The 22,410-nt window shown below is 43.6% G+C and overlaps 1 protein-coding gene across 2 annotated transcripts in view; it reads left to right on the top strand.

Moving 5' to 3' along the window:
• Positions 1-22,410, top strand: part of xirp2b (xin actin binding repeat containing 2b) — a 125,363-nt gene that overhangs the window by 2,929 nt on the left and 100,024 nt on the right. The gene's annotated exons all lie outside the window — the stretch shown is intronic.

Here is a 22,410-nt window from a genome sequence, read left to right as displayed (position 1 = left end):
GAGTCTGAACGGAGATCAGACATCGCATACGTAAAACACAGATGCAGGTCCCGTCCCTATGTTTACAAACTGATGAGTTATGTTAAAACATTGAATAAAGGTTGTGCACTACTAAATCCCACATCCTCCAATCTGCATGCCAGACCTCACCAATCTGCCAATCTGAGTTTGTACCAGGCTTGTAAGAGTGCGTACACCAAGGTTCTCTGCTATGCACTAGAGGCCTTGGTGCAAGAGGTGGACAGAAGGAGGGACATTCTATATCCATGGGTGGGGGGGGGGGGGGGCGGGGGCAAGAGGCCCTCCAGACATATGCCCAAAAGGCAGTGGGAGGCAACAGGGGATGAAGTCAATGCCAGGCACACAGCACCATGAATATGGATGCAGTGCAGGAAGAAGTTCAATGCTTTGACATGAGGGGTCAAGGTGAGTGAGGTCAATTGTCAAGTAGCATCTCCTACCAACTGCATCACTATCCACATCCACTGCTCTGCACACCATACCCCCCATCACCCACATACCAACAAACTCTTTCAATCAGTACTCAACTCTTCCAATCAAATGCTTCTTCTCACCCTCACACATTACCACTGTTGCAAGCTGTACACCCACAACTCACAGCTCACACACACTGGCAGCTATTCAACTATGACAGGCACATCACCCAGACACACGTCCAGCTTTCTTGTGGAAGAAGGTGGCGCAAAACAGGAGGCAGCAAATGGCAGTGGCATTTAGCCCCTCGAGCCTGTTCCGCCCCGATTCAATGAGATCATGGTGGACTCCATACGCCTTAACCCCATATCCCTTAATAGACTTGGTTCACAGAAATCTATAAATCTCAGATTTAGAATTCACAATTGAGCTAGCTTCAACTGCCATTTGCAGAACAGCGTTCCAAACTTCTCCCACCCTTTGCATGTAGAAGCGTTTCCTAACTTCATTCCTGCACGTCCTGGCTCTAAATGATAGGCTATGTCCCCGTGTCCTAGTATTCAAATATAGGAGACCTCCAAACACAGTTACAAATGTCTCAGCAGCCAGAAGAAATAATTCAGCCACTAATCTGTAAATCCTGCATGGTCCCTTTAAATAGAGCTGGAGGGAGTCCTCCAGCACTCTGAGACACGTTCACATGTGCGTTGAGTTGAGCATTACGTGCCAAAATGGTGAGTATCACTTTAAATCAGCGTTGCACATTGATTACATCCATTTTCTCCATACTTTACATGCTTCTGGCGTTCGGTATTTGCGCATGCGCTAACTCCGATACCAAGATGGTGTCTGGCGCACGTCACGCTGGAAACGTGCAAGGCCCAATTTAGCACCCAATGCCTGTGCTCCCAGCTTCCACTATTGCATGCTTTGGACTCTCCAGATTCCTCCAAACATCAGAGAAACATATGTAGCATGTACACCAGGCAAGTATTACTGACCAGATGATTGAGGCAGCGTTATTTGATATGCTTTAGCCTGCATCAACCAGCTGAGTACAAAACAGCATAAATGAGCTCCTTGATGGCTGAGTGGGAAAATGCAATGTCTGGTGTGGTATTGAATCACAAGAGAGCAGGAAGGTCCCAGATTCAATCCTTGGTCTGTGATGAACTATCTGATCCCAACCAAGGTGGTTTTATGGACATGGCAACTGGTCTCAGGCTATGGAGGGGGAAAATCAACCAGGATTTCTACTCTTAATCACTGCACAATGACCCCTGTTGGAAAAGGCTGCACATATGTGGCTATCAGGTGAAGGTAGGACTGAATATGGCTGTGATTCTTGGTCCTCTACCTTCTGAAAGTGCATGTCAGTGAGCTAGTCTGTCTAAACTCACACATGAAGAATGGCCACTTGGCCAAGTTACAGAAAGGCTACCGGTAAACTGTACCCAAGCCTGAGTACTACTCCCACAAGAAAAGGGATGAAAAGGAGAAATAAATGAGGGGGGGGAGGGGGGAGTATAAAATAAATTGTGTGGTTGCTAACCGTACACTAAAGGGATGATTAAAATGAATGGATGGATGGAAGATTGTGGGGTGTGAGTTCCCAATAAGTGATCCCAGTGGATGAGTTCAGATTCATTAAATTCTCCTTAAAGGTATTTCAATGTCATTTGATCGTAAGTTGAAACAATCTAACTTTGTATAATTCATTGATAAGGCCATGTTTGGAATATTGTTGACCGTTTTTGTGCATCCTGCCTTCATTGATATATTGAAGAGGGCTCAAAGAAGAGTGACACTGATGATTCTGGAGCTCAGATCTAACTTATGAAGAGAGACTTACAGAGTTGAACTTGTTTCCATTAAAGAAAAGTAGAGAGAAGACGTGATCCACACTTTTAAAATGCTGAAAGGAATGAATAATGCAGATGTAAATAGGTTTTGGAGAGTACGAGCCTAGAATTAACAAATCTGATTAGAAGACATTTTCCTCCCATCCAGTGACAGCTATAGCTATACTATTATTAATACTGTTTTGATTAACTCCTTTACGCCAACAACTTGCACTTGCTTAGCATCTATAACATATCAAAATATCTCAAGGTGCTTCAAGGAGGGGCAGAAAGGGGAAACAGATACCAATCAGGAATTCAATATTGAGCTGGAAGCATGTGCAGAGGTAGGGTGAAGGTGAGACCAACGAGAGATTTGTAAACAAGGACAAGGATTTCAAAATTAATGCATTAGGGGTTGCGGAACTAGTGGAAGTCAGGTGATAAGAACAAGTACAGACAAAAATGATCAAATGATCTATGATGGTTCCTGCATGTCTGGAACCATGGAAATGTCAAGGCAAGAAAGCAACCAGCCAGGCTGAATAATGTAAGTTGTAAGTTTAAGTAGGTACTGTGGAGTTTTGCCTGATTACCCTTAAGAGGTAGGGAGAAACTTTGAAAGTCCTACCCTTAGGAAATTAAATAAGTTGGTTTGAGTCCATCATAGAGCAAATAGTGCATGTTAGTGGAACAAATGGGCATGTTAGGTCAAATAGCCTTTTCTCTTTCTATCTGTTTTTGTGTTCTTACATTACAAGTGCACTTGCTATCAACTGATCAGAGATAGCATTTGCAGAGTAGTTTCTATTGCAGGCTGTCCCTCCCTCCTATCTGAACTAGGCAGTCATTTTTAGTGGAATTATGGCAGCAAGAGGAAATAAAGAGAAGGGAAAGATGTAGTCTTTATACAGTTTTATCCAGCAGCCCTGTGTGGCTCTTACACTGGAATGTAGCCAGACAACTAGTGCAAGAGACTATAGTTTGGCTTTGTCTGGCCTCAAGGCCCCACATGCATTTTCTTTACAAGAGTTTCATGCTGCCGTAGATAAATAGACAACAGAAAACACATGTCATTTCACTAATGCCTCTGATATCTCAAGACACGTGGTGTTCATCAAATGCTCTCCTCTCAGCAGAATTTACATTGTTTCGATGTGAATTCAATGATTAGAGATTAAAATTTTGTACTGCAATGACTTTAGCACGGAGGACAAAATATTGCAAAATGCAGAGTCCATGCTGGATTCGCAGGACAGAGTTTGTAATGTAAATAAAGCTGATTAGCAACCATTACTAACATTTGAGAGATCAGGGTGGGTAGTAAGCTGCTAGAATTTGAATAAATGCTTTAGAGGTCTACTCTTATGCACTTAAAACTTGAAACAGATGCAAATTACTTCATAGACAATTTTTAAAAAGTTTTTATGTCTTTATTTTATTTCCTCTCAACTTCCCCACCTCTCCCTAAAGTTAGTCCCCTACCCACACATTCTCCTTCAGGAAAGTGCAAGTCTAAAACGTACTTCCTGGATGTTGTCAATGTTACAAAGGACTTGCTGAGACTGGCAAACTTTACTTGTTTCCTAGCACATGTCTGAGCGCAAATGTCAGTCTGTCAGCTGGAACTGGAATTTGGTTCTCTAATGTTATAGCTATGCCTCTCACAATTTAAATTTATAGCAACTGAGCTAACTTTTATAAGTGTGAAGCATGACTCTTATGAGAAATGTAAAATAAAACAGTTTGAAAATAAGTCCTCTTTGTGAGAAACATGAAGAGCAACTGCTTTCATACTATTGAAAGGTTATTATTCTTGGCATACATTAGACCATTACTGTTTTATGAGCAATATGTGCTGTCTTTTATTGTTGGTGAATAGCAAAACCTTGTGGAAAAAATGAGTAAATGTGTGTGACTTTCATTGCATCTCAGCCCACAGTCTCTCAGGAGGAAAATCAGAATCCATTTCCTGCACTTAATCATCAAGTGTCTACAGTAGCATATATGGATTGCATTAGCAATGCCAAGGTCAACAATTTCAATGTGCGTAGTTTTTAATGTTATGCAATCTCTTGGTAAACAGGAGGAAATCAGATAGAAAACTACAAAAATTGTGTTGATTATACTTTTTTAATTCAGGAAATTTTAATACAAAAAGATAACGTTTGCCTAGTTTACAGTTTAGGCCAGTTTTCGGTGGGTGAATTTTGGGGCTCGATTTTGCAATTGTGGTGGGTTGGCAGCGGGGGGGGGGTGTGGTGAAGGTGAGCATGGCAAACCTGCATGAACAAAATTTACCGTTTCCGACGCGATCGCAAGTTGATTGCTGATGATTAACGTCCTCTTTGGGTTTCGGGTCCGGCAGCTGTCAGGAGCTGCAACGCAGGTGGGGGGGTAGGGGTTGGGGGGGGGGGGGAGAGAGAAAGAAAGAGAGAGCGAGACGTCATCCGGTGCTGGAACGGAAGACCGGGGGGGGAGAATGGAAGTTCGGGGGGGTGAAGAGGGGGAGACCGGGGGAGAATGGAAGATCGGTGGGGGGAAGAGGGGAAGATCGGGGGGAGAATGGAAGATCGGTGGGGGGGGAAGAGGGGAAGATCGGTGGGGGGAGAATGGAAGATCGGTGGGGGGAGAATGGAAGATCGGTGGGGGGAGAATGGAAGATCGGGGGAGAATGGAAGATCGGTGGGGGGAGAATGGAAGATCGGGAGGAGAGGGGAAGATCGGGGGTGAAGAGGGGGACATCTGGGGGGAGAGGGGAAGATCGGAGGAGGAGAGGGGAAGATCGGTGGGAGAATGGAAAATCGGTGGGAGAATGGAAAATCGGTGGGGGGAGAATGGAAGATCGGGGGTGAAGAGGGGGACATCCAGGGGGAGAGGGGAAGATCGGGAGGAGAGGGGAAGATCGGAGGGGGGGAGGGGACGATCGTGGGGGAGAAGGGAAGATCCGGGGTGGGGGATGAGGGGAAGCTCGGGAGGACATTGGAGGGGTGAAGAAGGGGACGTGAACAGGGGGGCATCGGAGTGGGAGACATCGGACATCGGAACAGGGTGCAAAGGTAGGTTCATTTTGTGTTTTAACTTCCTTCGTGGTTTTTGATGTACTTTATTTAGTTTCTTTCTCCCTGATCCAGCCTTCGAATCAGAAGTGGTGGTCAAGCTGCCCAGGTAAGTTAAAAATCGTTCTAGTCCCTTCATCTGTCACAGGCAAAGTGCCTAAAGGACCTCAATGAGGTACATTTGGCTCTTTAACTGTCATCCCGCAGGCTTTAATTGTCGGCGGGACTTCAGTTTTCGGTTCGCCCGCACACACAGGTGGGTCCCTGGGAAACTCGGAAATCAGCGGGTTGGAGCCGGCTTCTGAACTCGAACGGGATTTCCGCGATTTTCAGAGCCCCCTCACCACGGACCCGCAATTGCTCCTTAAAATTGAGCCCTTGGTGTCAGTTCAAAACTCACCCGCTGCAGCAATAACGAGGACCAGGATATTTTAACACCTGAGCCTCATTTAAATGCCGCTTGCTGACTTTGCACCTGAAACGATATAACTTTGCGTTGCCCTGATTTCTTACTGGGTTTGGTCCCAAAGATGTTATAGGGCCCCGACGTGCATGTGTTAAAAAGAACCACGCCAACTTTGGGTGGGTCTCCTGAAGAACGGGTGAAAATCGGGGCAGATCAGCTCCTGGCGGCTACAGGGCCAGTAAGTGACCTGGGTGATTTTAGCTGCCCACCGGATGAGTTGGGTTAAAATCATCCCCGTAAACCTATCTTGCAGCATATAATGAATCAAACAGCATTGTAACTGCCCTAAAAGTCTGGTGGCAAATTTCACTTTAGATTAATTTAATCACCGTTCTCATGTGTAAGATGATATCCGGCAGCCAAAGTATGCAATGAAATTTTATAGGTTAAGCCTTTAAACATATAAATCCTTTTGTTTAACACTGTGAAGAAATACATCAATATTTCTGTAGGAAAATGGAAAAGCATTGCTTCTACTATAATGGAAACGTATAACATAACAAATATTCAAATGTTCAACATGGGGCTGTTGTGGCATGAAATATGTACTCCATGTCCTAGCAAACAAAGCACCTGGCTTTGTTCATTGCTAATAATTTACCAGTAACTGCTGGTAGATTTCTACTATTTTGTTTGCACACTCAGTCCTTCATAACCTTTTGCCAAAATGAAACTCCAGTTGGCTGTACAACTGTGCTGATTCCTTTGCCGTGACTGGCTTTATTTGCATGTTGCTTTTACTATAACTGAAGTTGTAATCACTCTTGGGGGATGCTAATTTATTGTTTTGCCACTGAGATGCTAACTCGTTAAATAGAGGACACTCAGAATGTGACATTCTTCTGTTTGCTAATTTTAATGAAAAAGTAGATGTGAGGTCAAAGTGCCAGCAGATGATTCATTCATCTTTAGTCCGACTCTAAAAAATTCCTATCATCATCCCTCCCCCCAAAAAATGTAGTACAAAAGCTGACAATGAATGAGAAAAAGTTGGATTTTTACTTATTAAGATATTGCAAAAGGTCACTAATCATTAACCTATACAGAACCACATACTGTGGAGTCAAATTAAAAAGTGAATACTTTACGCTAGGTCTGTGAACTTAATGAAGTGGAAGATTTGGAAGTCTCACCACAACAGTGAAACATGAATGGCACAGAGAAGTGTTGTCATCTCCCAAATCTATGCCCACCTTTCCTGCAATTCCATTTTTGAATCTCTCCAATCAGGTTTCTGACCCTGCCACAGCACTGAAATAGCCCGAATAAAAGTCACAAAAGACACACATGGATTTGGAAAGCAACAACACGTTCAAGGACTTTGGAGAGGAAAGGGAGGTTGGAGTTGGAGCAGTAGTTTGCAAGCATAGAGGGCTTGATGGTGGTTTTGTTGACATGGCAAAGCACTTGCTTAACTGTCCCTTCAAATCTTTTTGGACCACATGGAGCACCTCAGTCACAGTGTTTGTTGTAAGCCTCAGTCGCCTCATCCAATGGTCCTCAACCATGAGAGTTAACTGACTCTGCTGCAGTTCAACAATACTTGAGGTAACGTCTGCTGCAAGTCATGTGCCCCCATGCCCTTTGTGCTCCTGGGCTCCCTTTTTTTGCTATAATGCTATGATATATCCACCAATATATTTTGGGCAGAAAACTTCTCTGTGCCATTCATGTCTCACTGTTGTGGTGAGACTTCCAAATCTTCTGTAACTGTGACCATTTCCCTCCTCATCCTCCTCAACCTGCCAGAGCATCATCAGCAATGACTTCTCTTCCTGTCCCTTGCACGATTATCTCTGGAATCCCCCATCGATCTATCCTTGGTCTCCTCCTCTTCCTCATCTATATGCTGCCCCTTGGTGAGATCATCTGAAGATTTCCACATGTATGCTGATGACACCCAGGTCATCTCTGCTCCACTTGTTTTGATCCCTCCGCTGCCTCTGCATTTCCAAATTGCTCATCTGTCATCCAGTCTTGGATGAGCCACAACTTTCTCAAATTATAGGGAAGACCAAAGCCAGTGTCTTCAGCCCCCACCACAAACCCTTGCCATCAATTCCATCCCCCGTGCTAGCCACTGTCTCAGGCTGAACCAGACTGTTTACAATCTCAGTGTCTTATTTGAACCCAAGCTACTTCTATCTCCTTAACATGTGAGCTGACTCTGCCCATGACTCAGCCAATCTGCTGCTGAAACTCATCCATGCCTTTGTCACCTCCAAACTGAACTATGCCAATGCTCATTGGAATGTTCGTATTCCAATGCTCTCCTGGCTGGTCTCCCATCCTCCCATCCTCCATGCTCTGTAAACATCAGCTTAATGAAAACTTTGACACCCATATCCCCTCCCTATCTCTGTAACAACCTCCAGCCCTGCAACCCAACATGAACTCGCCATTCCTCTGACTCTGTCCTTTTTTCCATCCCCCTCCCTTCACCCCCTGCATTGGTAGCCCTGCCTTTAGCCATCTAAGCACCATACTCTGGAATTCCCTCCATAAACCACTCCAACTCTCTCTTATCCTTTAAAACAATCCTTAAAACCTACCTCTTTGACCAAGCTATTGGTTACTACCTCCTAATACCTCCTTCTCTAACTCAGCATCCATTTTTGTTTGATTACGCCTCTGTTAAACACCTTGGAACATTTTTCTACATTATAGGCATTATATAAATGCAAGTTGCTTTTGTTGTTCAAAGTGAATTAATTTTATACAGTAATGCAGTCCGAGGGGCTAACTTTAATCTTATGTGTACAATGGGCCGTCAGCGGGCAGTCCACCACTCACCATCACCCGTTGTAACCATGAAGCCCGAACCATTCTAACACCCGGGCCTCATTTGCATGCGGGCGCCAAACCTGCGCTCCAAGACAGCCTGCCAGTTGGAAAAGGTGGAAAATTGGCCAGCTCCTACACGGAGCAGGTTGACAGTTGAAGCCTGGAGTGGAGCTCCTCCTGGCCCCACAAAAATAAAAGTAAAAAAAAAGCTTTGGCCTTTTTCTGAGCAGCTTCCTTTTAAAGCTACTCAATGCTGGTATAATAGGACGTCAGTGCGGCCATTTGTAGTTCAAAATTGCATTCAAGGTCCTATGTACATCATTGGACCCCAATTTGCATATTACAAGTGAACTCCCACCTTAAACAGCACCCTACTGAAAATGGCGACGACTAGATCTGCATGGAGGTTTTTAAAATTAGCCCTAGTTTTAGTCTGTCATATTTGCCCTTTGTGTGACATATTGATTGTAGACATGGCCTACTATTAAGTGTTCCCCCAGCTGAGGGAATAGTACTGGCAGATGGCTGCATAGCCAACTGGCAAGCTGTAGGGGGTTGAGAAGGTCTGCTACCTTTATTTGCGACTTACCCTGAGGACTTCCGGAGCCAGAAATCTCTCTTACTGTAGTCTCTGTAGGCAAATTGCTCCCTTATCCAGGGCTACAACTGCTATTAGCATGAATGCTAAACAACTTCCCCATTGCTGATCCATGCATACGGCCTGCTTTGTATTTGCATTTATATTTCCTCTAAAATGAGAAGACTACAGAAAATAAACCCACAGATGTCTAAAAATGGCAAAATATTTCATTCCCCAATGTTAACGGCCCTTAACTGGAGTACTAGTTTTTACCAAAAAAAGTTAAAGAAAAGTGATAATATTTTCTTGTAGTTGTTGGCCTGACGAATTTTATTTAATGGTGATTATTGTGTTTTAGGAAAGGGATGCGTGGTAGCGATGAGTACTGAACCAAATTCTTGTTAAATTGCATCAATGCTGTTTGATGGTGTTTTCTAACTACTTGGTTTAACTGTACAGTAAAAAGGGGAGTGGCAACTAATACTTAGTTTCTATGTAGTGAATTAACTGAAAAATTCTGAATAAACCCAGTACATTTTGTTGAAGAGAAAATCGTTTTAGTTTAAAAATTACCTGGAACAGAATGTTTCATGGACTGTAGGTGACTGAATGGGAGCATTGCTGTTCTTTAATATTGTATTTAAGTGCCTTCCCCTCCAGCAGGGCAGTGTGTCCCTGGAACTGACTGTATTATTTGAACTCAGAGGTTGTATTCTGGTAAACAATCAATGTTTAAGCCATCAATTATCCCAAATGGTAGCAAGTAAGTCACATTAAGTACTCTATATATGTAATAGAAACTGCAAGTAAACCACCTGACTGTGTGCAGATAAGCACTTTAGGCATGGAAGTTTCCAATGAATGTTTTGGACTTTGGACAAACTAGTTGGCACTTAAATAATAGCTCTGCATGTATTAACTGCTTATTAACTTTTTGTTTCTATCAATGTGAAGTTCTTAATACCACAGGTGACAGGGTCTTGTAAATTGCATAATTCCCACCATTACTTTTGACTATACAGATAATGAATTTCAAAGTACCATGCTTACTGTACTGCTACAAGAAAATAAAAGGGCTGTATCCTAGTCTACCTATATTTTTTGCAAGGAATCTTACAACACCAGGTTATAGTCCAACAAATTTATTTTAAAATCACAAGCTTTCGGAGATTATCTCCTTCGTCAGATGAATTCAATCATCTGACGAAGGAGATAATCTCCGAAAGCTTGTGATTTTAAAATAAATTTGTTGGACTATAACCTGGTGTTGTAAGATTCCTTACATTTGTCCACCCCAGTCCATCACCGGCATCTCCACATCATATTTTTTGCAATTGTGATGATTCAGTAATTAATTTTTGAAATGTATTTAATAATGTGATGAATTGTTAATATGTGTGGCCTTTAATGCAGGACACTCTTTCTTGTTCAAATTGGTTAATTCTATTTGCCCTTGCTTAATAGCAATGCCAAATCACAGTTGTGCACTAGGATACATAATTAAATACAATTCCTTCTGTTCTAAATAAAATATATATGATACCTCCAATAAAACGCTAATGTAAGTATCAGACAAAACACCATTATGCATTTTTGTTTGGGCACACTGTCAGCTCTCAAATTATTTATTTAGTACTTTACTTCTTTGATGGCTTACAATGCTATGTTTAAAGTTCTTGTAATAATGCAGTTATACAGTGATATAGTTTTTCAGGGTATCATTTATCACTAAATTCAAAACATGATGCCAGAAAATATTATTCCTACTGGTATAGTAATAATTTTAGTTCTGGCTGTATACAGTATCTGGCTGTTGTGCGTAATTAAAAGAAAGAAAAAACTTGCATCGATATAGCGCCTTTCACAACTTCAAGACGTCCCAAAGTGCTTCACAGCCAATGAAGTACTTTTGAAGTGTAGTCACCGTTATAATGTAGGGAAACACAGCAGCCAATTTGCGCACTGCAAAGTTCCACAAACAGCAACGAGATAATGACCAGATAATCTGTTTTCGGTGATGTTGGTTGACGGATAAATATTGGTCAGGACACCGGGAGAACTCCCCTGTACTTCTTTGAACAGTACCATGGGATCTTTTACATCCATCTGAGAGGACAGACGAGCCTTGGTTCAATGTCTCCTCCGAAAGACACCCACAGTATTGCACTTCAGTGCCAGCCTAGATTATATGCTCAAGTCTCTGGAGTGGGACTTGAACCCATGACCTTCTGACTCAAGAGGCGAGAATGCTACCCATTGAGCCAAGGCTGGCATCATGATGTAATATGTGTACCTGGTCAAATATGATAATAATTAGGAGATTTAAATATTGTTTCTTGTGGATCTTCAGAGACAGAGAATGGCAAATAGCATGGGTTTAACAAAATGAAAATAATCCAAAAAAAATGGGAAGTTGGTGTTACAACATTTTACATTAAGCAATGGTAGTTGCCGGGTCCAGCTCAATAATAATGTGGCTGGAGCATAAAGGAGATCCTTTTTTTCCTACTAATTAAAGCGAGGAATATCAGTGCTGAGGAATGAAAGACTCTCCATTTCAGACACCCAATTCCTTGACGTTGTGCCCATTTTACAGGCATCTAAGCATCCAATATGCTGGGCGGCGTGCACTCGCACACACTGTGCTGGAAGTCCGCCTCCCGCTTTAGTGGTGAAAGCCAAAATATAGGCATCCAGGGCCAGCACCTGAAACGTGCAAATAGGGGGCATAACACCTATTTTAGGACCCCTTCCCGAAATTGGAATGCATGCAGCGTTCAGGATAACCAAGTCTACGTGAAGCCTAACCAGTGGTCGTTAAAGTGAAGTGAGATTAATATAAAAGGGTTAATCAAAAATGTTTCTGGTAACACATCAGTCCAATTGTAGCAGATCCGGCCGGATTGTCACAGCCATCTTTTCCATGCGTAGTAAATACCAACTTTTGATTTCAAGTAAAATGCAGGACTCTTTTTTATTAAGGGTTTTTCCATAAAATATTAAAAACCCAGAAATTCTGTCATTTAAACAAATTGCATTGAGTTTAATAGGCCAGCAAGTTAAACCGTAGATCTCTTCATTGCTGCCAAATATTGATAAAAGATAGAGATGTTCTCCACATTTTAAACGTCTAAACAAACGGGTTTGTTCAAGCTAAATATTATGGGTTGCTTTGCTTCTTTTGTTACATTGACAACTGAATTCAGTTGTTGTACATAATTTATTAGTGGAATCTTGTACACCATTTAAAGAAAGAATTTAAAAAAAAAATACAGGATCTATTAAAAATGAATGTTGCGGTATAGTTACAGCCAAACATTTGGGTTTATCAGGATTCTCAAGAAAAGGCAGCTTCCTTAATGCTGAAAAATTATTGTTCTTGTATTTTTGCTGATGATATGCATGTGGATTGTGAATTGATAAATTTGTAAACATTATAAGGTAATCATTATTTTTTCACTGGATGTCATCAAGCACGAACAAAATGGAGCCAACCAGCCAGCAGCATTCACCATGACTACTATATCAGCAAAATAAACAAAATTACAACTAAAGTGGAATGAAGCAACCCATATAAATTTAACAATGTATATCATTTAAAAAAACTGGCATAGCCTGAAGTGGTTACAAAGCTTTAATCTCATCTGAGGATTCAAGTAATGGTTATAAACCACTCGAGCTCTGCACTCTTGTAATTATGAAATAAAGCAGAACAAACTATAAGTACACAGCAATTTCATTGGCATTTCAGATGCTGATTGAATTGACCTGATATTTCCAGCTTTTGCTGTTTTTATTTTAGATTTCCAGTATTTGCAGGCTTTTCCCCCTTTTTACATACTTTGTAATTACTTTCTACATAGCACGTTAGGAAATTGAGAAATAATTAACAGGATTATAATAGAGAAACATTTAAACTCCTCTCTGCCATTTGTTCATCACTAGAATGCTTTTTACACAGTCCCAAAAAATAAGTTTTGTAGTTTTTGATTCCTGCATTGTTTTGACTATGTGTGGCTTGTACACTTCACAGTATTGTGTTGTGTTTAGATAGTTTAAACTTCTTTGGTTAAATCCAAGATGATGTTCTCACTGGCTGACTCTGGGGAAATGGTTTTTCTAATGATTAGTCAAATATATTAAAGGCATAAGGACCATTGGTTATTTGTTTCATATCTTAAAAGTTTCTATTTCTTAGGAACATGAGTAGGCCATTCAATTAGATTATGATTATCTGTACTTCAACTCCATTTATCTGTCTTTGATCCATAATCCCTCTATGCAAGAGCAATCCAGCTAATCCCACTCACCCGCCCTTTCCCTGTAGCCCTGCAAATTTTTTCCTTTCAAGTACTAATCCAGTTCCCTTTTGAAAGCCATGATTGAATCTACCTCCACCACCCCCTTGGGCAGTGCATTCAAGATCCTAACCACTCGCTGAATAAAAAAGTTTTTCCTCATGTCAACTTTGGTTCTTTTGCCAATCACCTTCAATCTATGTCCTCTGGCTCTTGACCCTTCCGCCAATGGGAACAGTTTCTCTCCATCTACTCTGTCTAGATCCTTCATGATTTTGAATACCTCTATCAAACCTCCACGCAACCGTCTCTGTTCCAAGAAGAACAACCCCAGCTTCTCCAGTCTATCCACGTAACTAAAGCCCCTCATCCCTGGAATCATTCTAGTAAATCTGCTCTGCACCCTCTCTAAGGCCTTCACATCTTTCCTGAAGTGTGCCATACTCCAGTTGTGGCCGAACCAGTGTTTTATAAAGGTTCATCATAACTTCCATACTTTTGTACTCTATGCCTCTATTTATAAAGCCCAGGATCCGATATGCTTTTTCAACCGCTTTCTCACCTTCAACGATTTGTGCAAATATACCCCCAGATCTCTCTGTTCCTGTATCCCTTTTAGAGTTGTGCCCTCTAGTTTATATTGCCTCTCCTCGTTCTTCCTACCGAAATGTATCACTTTGCATTTTTCTGCGTTAAATTGCATCTGCCACGTGTCCACCCATGCCACCAGCATGTCTATATCCTCTTGAAGTCTATCACTATCCTATCCCACACTATGTGGGGTATGGTAACATAGTGGTTATGTTACTGTACTAGTAATCCAGAGGCCTGGACTTATAATCCGGAGTCTTGAGTTCAAATCCCGCCGTGGTAGCTGGGGAATTTAAATTAAATTAATTAAATAAAATCTGGAATTTTAAAAAACTAGTATGGTGGCCATGAAACTACCGGATTGTTGTAAAAACCCATCTGGTTCACTGATGCCCTTTAGGGAAGGAAACCTGCCGTCCTTACCCGGTCTGGACTATATATGACTCCAGACCCACAGCAATGTGGTTGATTCTTAATTGCCCTCTGAAATGGCCTAGCAAGCCACTCAGTTGTAAAATCTCGCAAAAAAAAAGTCATAATAAGAATAAAACCGGACGGACCACATGGCACCGGACATGACAAAGGTAAACCAAGCCCAGTCGACCCTGCAAAGTCCTCCTCATTAATATCTGGGGACAATGTGCCAAAATTGGGAGAGCTGTCCCACAGACTAGTCAAGCAACAGCCTGACATAGCCATACTCACAGAATCATACCTTTCAGCCAACGTCCCAGACTCTTCCATCACCATCCCTGGGTATGTCCTGTCCCACCAGCAGGACAGACCAACCAGAGGTGGCAGCACAGTGATTATTACAGTCAGGAGGGAGTGGCCCTGGGAATCCTTAACATTGACTCCGGACCCCATGAAATCTCATGGCATCAGGTGAAACATGGGTAAGGAAACCTCCTGTTGATTACACCTACATCCTTCCCTCAGCTGATGAATTAGTCTTCCTCCATGTTGAGCACCACTTGGAGGAAGCACTGCGGGTAGCAAGGGCACAGAATGTACTCTGGGTGGGGGACTTCAATGTCCATCACCAAGAGTGGCTCGGTAGCACCACTACTGACCGAGCTGGCAAAGTCCTGAAAGATATAGCTGCCAGACTGGGCCTGCGGCAAGTGGTGAGCGAACCAACACGAGGGAAAAGCCTACTTGACGTCGTCCTCACCAATCTACCTGTCACAAATGCATCTGTCCATGACAGTATTGGTAGGAGTGACCACCGCACAGTCCTCGTGGAGATGAAGTCCCGTCTTCGCACTGAGGACACCATCCAACGTGTTGTGTGGCACTATCACTGTGCTAAATGGGATAGATTCAGAACAGATCTAGCAGCTCAAAACTGGGCATCAATGAGGCACTGTGGGCCATCAGCAGCAGCAGCAGAATTGTATTCCAGCACAATCTGTAACCTCATGGCCCGGCATATTCCTCACTCTACCATTACCAACAACCCTGGTTCAATGAGGAGTGTAGAAGAGCATGCCAGGAGCAGCACCAGGCGTATCTAAAAATGAGGTGCCAACCTGGTGAAGCTACAACTCAGGACTACATGCATGCTAAACAGCGGAGGCAACATACTATGGACAGAGCTACATGATTCCACAACCAATGGATCAGATCAAAGCTCTGCAGTCCTGCCACATCCAGTCGTGAATGGTGGTGGACAATTAAACAACTAACGGGAGGAGGAGGCTCTGTAAACATCCCCATCCTCAATGATGGTGGAGTCCAGCACGTGAGTGCAAAGGACAAGGCTGAAGCGTTTGCAACTATCTTCAGCCAGAAGTGCCGAGTGGATGATCCATCTCGGCTTCCTCCCGTTATCCCCACCATCACAGAAGCCAGTCTTCGGCCAATTCGATTCACTCCACGTGATATCAAGAAACGGCCGAGTGCACTGGATACAGGCTATGGGCCCCCGACAACATCCCGGCTGTAGTGCTGAAGACTTGTGCTCCAGAACTAGCCGCGCCTCTAGCCAAACTGTTCCAGTACAGCTACAACACTGGCATCCACCCGACAATGTGGAAAATTGCCCAGGTATGTCCTGGCCACAAAAAGCAGGACAAATCCAATCCGGCCAATTACCGCCCCATCAGTCTACTCTCAATCATCAGCAAAGTGATGGAAGGTGTCGTCGACAGTGCTATCAAGCAGCATTTACCAATAACCTGCTCACCGATGCTCAGTTTGGGTTCCGCCAGGACCACTTGGCTCCAGACCTCATTACAGCCTTGGTCCAAACATGGACAAAAGAGCTGAATTCCAGAGGTGAGATGAGAGTGACTGCCCTTGACATCATGGCAGCATTTGACTGATTGTGGCACCAAGGAGCTCTAGTAAAATTGAAGTCAATGGGAATCAGGGGGAAAACTCTCCAGTGGCTGGAGTCATACCTAGCACAAAGGAAGATGGTAGTGGTTGTTGGAGGCCATTCATCTCAGCCCCAGAACATTGCTGCAGGAGTTCCTCAGGGCAGTGTCCTAGGCCCAACCATCTTCAGCTGCTTCATCAATGACCTTCCCTCCATCATAAGGTCAGAAATGGGGATGTTCGCTGATGATTGCACAGTGTTCAGTTCCATTCGCAACCCCTCAGATAATGAAGCAGTCCGAGCCCGCATGCAGCAAGACCTGGACAACATCCAGGCTTGAGCTGAAAAGTGGCAAGTAACATTCGCGGCAGAAAAGGGCCAGGCATTGACCATCTCCAACAAGAGAGAGTCTAACCACCTCCCCTTGACATTCAACGGCATTACCATCGCCGAATCCCCCACCATCAACATCTTGGGGGTCACCATTGACCAGAAACTTAATTGGGCCAGCCATATAAATACTGTGGCTACAAGAGCAGGTCAGAGGTTAGGTATTCTGCGGCGAATGACTCACCTCCTGACTCCCCAAAGCCTTTCCACCATCTACAAGACACAAGTCAGGAGTGTGATGGAATACTTTCCACTTGCCTGGATGAGTACAGCTCCAGCAACACTCAAGAAGCTTGACACCATCCAGGACAAAGCAGCCCGCTTGATTGGCACCCCATCCACCACCCTAAACATTCACTCCCTTCACCACCGGCGCACTGTGGCTGCAGTGTGTACCATCCACAGGATGCACTGCAGCAACTCGCCAAGGCTTCTTCGCCAGCACCTCCCAAACCCGCGATCTCTACCACCTAGAAGGACAAGGGCAGCAGGCACATGGGAACACCACCACCTGCACGTTCCCCTCCAAGTCACACACCATCCCGACTTGGAAATATATCGCCGTTCCTTCATCGTCGCTGGGTCAAAATCCTGGAACTCCCTTCCGAACAGCACTGTGGGAGAACCTTCACTACATGGACTGCAGCGGTTCAAGAAGGCGGCTCATCACCACCTTCTCAAGGGCAACTCGGGATGGGCAATAATTGCTGGCCTTGCCAGTGATGCCCACATCCCATGAACGAATAAAAAAAAACTATCCTCCTCTTTGTTTACTACCCTTCCAAGTTTTGTGTCATCTGCAAATTTTGAAATTGTGCCCTGTGCACCCAAGTCCAAGTCATTAATGTATATAAAGAATAGCTGTGGTCCCAGCAGTGACCCCTGGGGAACACCACTGTACACCTCCCCCAGTCCGAAAAACAACTGTTCACCACTACTCTGTTTCCTGTCCCTTAGCCAATTCTGTATCGATGTTGCTCCTGCCCCCTTTATTCCATGGGCCGCAATCTTGATAATAAGCCTACCATGAGGCAATTTATCAAACGCCTTTTGAAAGTCCATATACAGCACATCAACTGCATTGCCCTCATCTATCCTCTCACCTCATCAAAAAACTCTCTCAGGGTAGTTAAACACGATTTTCCTTTAACAAATCCATGCTGGCTTTCCCTAATTGATCCACCCTCATCCAGGTGACTCTTAATTCTATCCTGGATTATCGTTTCTAAAAGTTTCCCCACCATTGAGGTTAAATTGACTGGCCTGTCGTTGCTGGGTTTATGCTTACACCCTTTTTTGAACAAGGGTGTAACATTTGCAATTCTCCAGTCCTCTGGCACCATCCCCGTATCTATGGATGTTTGGAAGATTATGGGCAGGACCTCTGCAGTTTCTACCCTTACTTCCCTCAGCAACCTAGGATGCATCCCATCCGGACCGGGTGACTTATCTACTTTAATTACAGCTAGCCTTTCAAGTACCTCTTCTTTATCAATTTTTACCCCATTTCTTCCAAGGACAACAACAACAACTTGCATTTATATAGCACCTTTGACATAGTAAAACATCCTAAGGCACTTCACAGGATCGTAATCAGACAAAACAATTGACACAGTATATCTTTCCTGAGGTGCGGTGCCCAAAACTGAATGCAGTCCTCCAGATAGGGTCTGACCAAAGATCTGTACAACTGAAGCATCATTTCCACACTTTTGTATTCCAACCCCCTGGAGATAAAGGCCAACATTCCATTAGCCTTTTTGACTACTTTTTGTATCTGTGCACTAGCTTTTAATGATTTGTATACATGGACTATACATACAAATCCCTTTGCTCCTCCACAGCTCCTAATCTCTCCACATTAAGAAAATATTCCAATTTGTCTTTCTCTGATCCAAAGTAGATGACCTCACATTTCCCAATATTGAACTCCATCTGCCATAGTTTTGCTCAACAACTTAATCTGTGTTTGTCTCACTGTAACTTCCTGCTCCCATTTACACAATTTACTGTGTCTTCTCACTTAGTTTCATTTGCAAACATGGATATACAACTCACTATCCCTTTATCCAAGTCATTAATATGTGTGGTGAAAGCCTTAGTTCCCAGTACAGATCCCTGGGAACATCACTTGTCACATCCTGACAATTAGAGAATATTCCCTTTATCTCTACTTTCTGTCTCCTACCTCCCAACCAATTCCGAACCATTGTGGGTTTGGTTAAAATTAGCCCGATCTTTCTCATAATAGACTTTCTTTCATTCAAAGTGAGGTTAAAAAGAGACTTTCGAAGCAATCAATCGTGCGCAACATGAATCCAGTGAAATTATCTGTTATTGTCTTCAGAACCTGGGGAGGAATTTCACAGAACTTTATCCTCTGAGTGACTTAGCATGTAGTTGGTCACATCCCTTGAGGGATTGATTGAGTTGAGTAGATTACTTAACAGAGCAAATTGCACATTGTCAATGGAAGGAATAGGCTTGATGAGCCTTGCACAAAGGACCATCATAAATCACCTGTGTCCATATAGTACACGTTAATGTTAGTAGGGCCAACTTTCCTGCATTTTGCACCCCAAGCATTCCATGGGTTCAAGAGTTAGGAAAACGGGGCGGAAACCTGGGTTTCCAGCTGTCCAACTCTTTAATACTGCCCCAGGATTTCCGAGGGGTTCCGGTGGGGACAGAGCCTGGCCTGTACCTGCAGTAGGTGCAGGCCAGACGGAGCCACTTATACGAGGTAGGAAGGCGGGAATTCCCAGATTCCTGCCTCGCTTTCCTTCTGCTTCACTTGTTGGGCAACCCAACACAGGTTTCCTGAAAAGGTGATGCTCTGGTCTGCCCCTGGACTCCTGCCAGCCAGTGATTTCACGGGGGTTCCAGGCACAGGCTGAAGATTCTCTATTATTAATATTTTTATCTTAGAAAGTCCTGAAGGTACTCATCAGTAATAGTCAGAAACTGTATTTTTCTCTTTACTCAAATGTGAATAAAATGTAACCAAGACAAAAACAATTGAAACCAGATCCTTAAGCTTGAAGGTAAACTAAGGAAAGACATTTGTGCCCTGCAGTCCTGATGAAGCATGATACTGTGGATGCAATAGGCAGAAAAAACATATTTAAAAAACGTATTGAAAAATATCTTAATATCTTACGCAATTTATATGGTTTTAAACAATGTGCAAAATAACAAAACTAAAAAAACACAGTAGAATAGTCATACTGTGCTAATCATAAGAGACTTAATGTTACATATTAATGCAGTAAAAACTTTGCATTGATTAAATATGTATCTGAAAATTAATCAGTAACCTTTAACGTACAGCATACATTTACAAGTATTATCGATGAATGTCTGCGTGTGTAAGATTTTTTTAAAGAAATGCTCTAGAATAATTTTTAACTGGGTCATTCTTTCATCTCCAGTCCAAGGTCAACATATTTATAATTCATTACATCACTCTGGACCAATGGAGAGCATTGGTTTACACCATGAGACAGCAATATATTATTTTCATGCAGATATAGATAACATTGTGTAGCAGTCAAGGCACTAGAACAACTGATCCTTCTCAGGGGGGAGCTACATTTCAATGTTATTTTAATCTGACCTTAAAGTAAAAAGAAATTATAAAAATTTCAATTGTGTTGGAAAACCATCATAGTGCTTAAATTAGATGTTTGTTCCACACATTTCAAATATTACCATTTATAAAAAGGTCACAGAACATACTGGGGATGATTTTGGTTTCTCCACTGCCTAATTTTTCTGTGGAAATAGGGCAGTAGCGAGACCAAATTTGCAATGATAAACTTCCTGCAGTCTTCGCATCTGCTCCTATTTAGGTCCGGGCCTTGAAATAAGTGGCCAAGACTGTGACTGGAAACAGGCAGCAGCCTCATTATTGACGCAGATCGGGGTCCTATAACATACTTAGGACCCAATGTAATTTTGATGGGTAAAAGCCGACACTGCACAAGCCCCAGCCACCACACCATGTGCCCAAACCAGCATCCCTTAAAGGGATTGTTAGAGGACACTGTAACAAATAGGAGCTGCATGCTTTTTGGAGCATTTTGGGGTGGCCAGATGAGCAAATAGCTCTTCGGTGCCACCAAAAGAATGCTCCTACCCACTTACTCACCCTCTCCCCCCCCCCCCCCCCCCCCCGATTGGCCTGGCCTTCCACTTTAAGTTGGAGATGTTGGTTCATTTCTTTCGATGGGCTGCCAAATTTCCCAACCCCACTCACAATCGGCAAGCTACCTATCAGTGCTGGAATTGCATGGACAGTTCATCTGTTAAATTTAAATGAGGCCTGGCCATCAAAATTATTCAAGCCTCCAGCTGTTGGCATCAGGTGCGTGTAAATAATGGGAGAAAATCTAACTTATAATTGCTACAAACATGTATGTGAAAGTCAATTTGGGAAAAATACAATATTACGGTGCTGAGATAATCGAAGCAGTATTTTCAACTATTGGCACTTTGTTGTGCCGGCTATTTTTCAAATACTGTCTTTCTGAATAGAACCCTTGACTGAATTTTCTACTCCATAATTTCACAAACAACTGTGCAAAGATATCCCAATTGTAATCTTTCAAACAACAGCTACCATTAAACAGGTTCTTTGAATATTTAAATTAATTCCTTATATTGTTTGGCCCTATTATCACTGTAATTTATATTCAAAGTGAAGGATGTGTGAGGATACATGGATACGATTTTAAAAGGGAAAAACTGGTGGGTTGGGGGTGTGGGGGGCATTGAAAATCGTAACCATTTCGGATCCACCCCCAACCCAACTTCAACCCGCCCACTTCCGGTTTTCACCGGGATGGGAGACCAACCCGCTCCCAAGAGGCGGGTTGGTGATTAAAACCTTTCAAGGACGCTGCGGGCCTCCATTTTTCCAGAGTTTCCAACTCCAACCCCTGGGGGCTGGGTTTCCCGTGCCTTCTCTTTTACGCCACATGAAAGGAGGCGAGAAGGTCCGAAACTAACAGGTAAGTGCCTTTCTGTCACAGGTTGTGGGCCCGGAGGAGCAGGGCTGCTTCCCCCAGGCTCAACAAGCTTACCTGCAGCGACCCCCAATGATCGTGGACACCCCCACCCCGATCTCTGACCCCTCCCAACGATCGTGGACCCCCCACCTCCAACCCCCCTCCCCGCAACGATCACAGACTTCCACACGATCTCCAACCCCCCCAATGATTGCAGACCCCCTCCTATCTCTGACCCACCCCGAAGATCGCGGGCTTCTGCGATGACTCCCGATTCCCCCCACCCAACGATCGCGGGCCCCCGGGATGACCCTCATTTCCACACCCCCTGTGACTGATCCCTGATCCCTTCCCCCATGACTGACTCCCTCCCATGACCCCCATGCCCACCGTTGCCCCCTGTGCCAACCCATGCCCCATGCCCACCCATGACCCCCATGCCCACCGTTGCCCCCTGTGCCAACCCATGCCCACCCATGACCCCCATGCCCACTGTTGCCCCCTGTGCCAACCCATGCCCCTCCCCCATTCATACAAACAAAGAATTACCTGAAAACTTACCTGAACCCATCCTCTCCCTGGCTGCTGTCCCGTCTGACTGAGGCCAGCCTGTCAATCAGGCCAGCCAGTCAGA

The sequence above is a fragment of the Heptranchias perlo genome, chromosome 7, assembly GCF_035084215.1.
Source record: "Heptranchias perlo isolate sHepPer1 chromosome 7, sHepPer1.hap1, whole genome shotgun sequence".
In the NCBI taxonomy this organism is placed as follows: domain Eukaryota; kingdom Metazoa; phylum Chordata; class Chondrichthyes; order Hexanchiformes; family Hexanchidae; genus Heptranchias; species Heptranchias perlo.
This window is presented reverse-complemented; position numbering and strand designations above follow the sequence as displayed.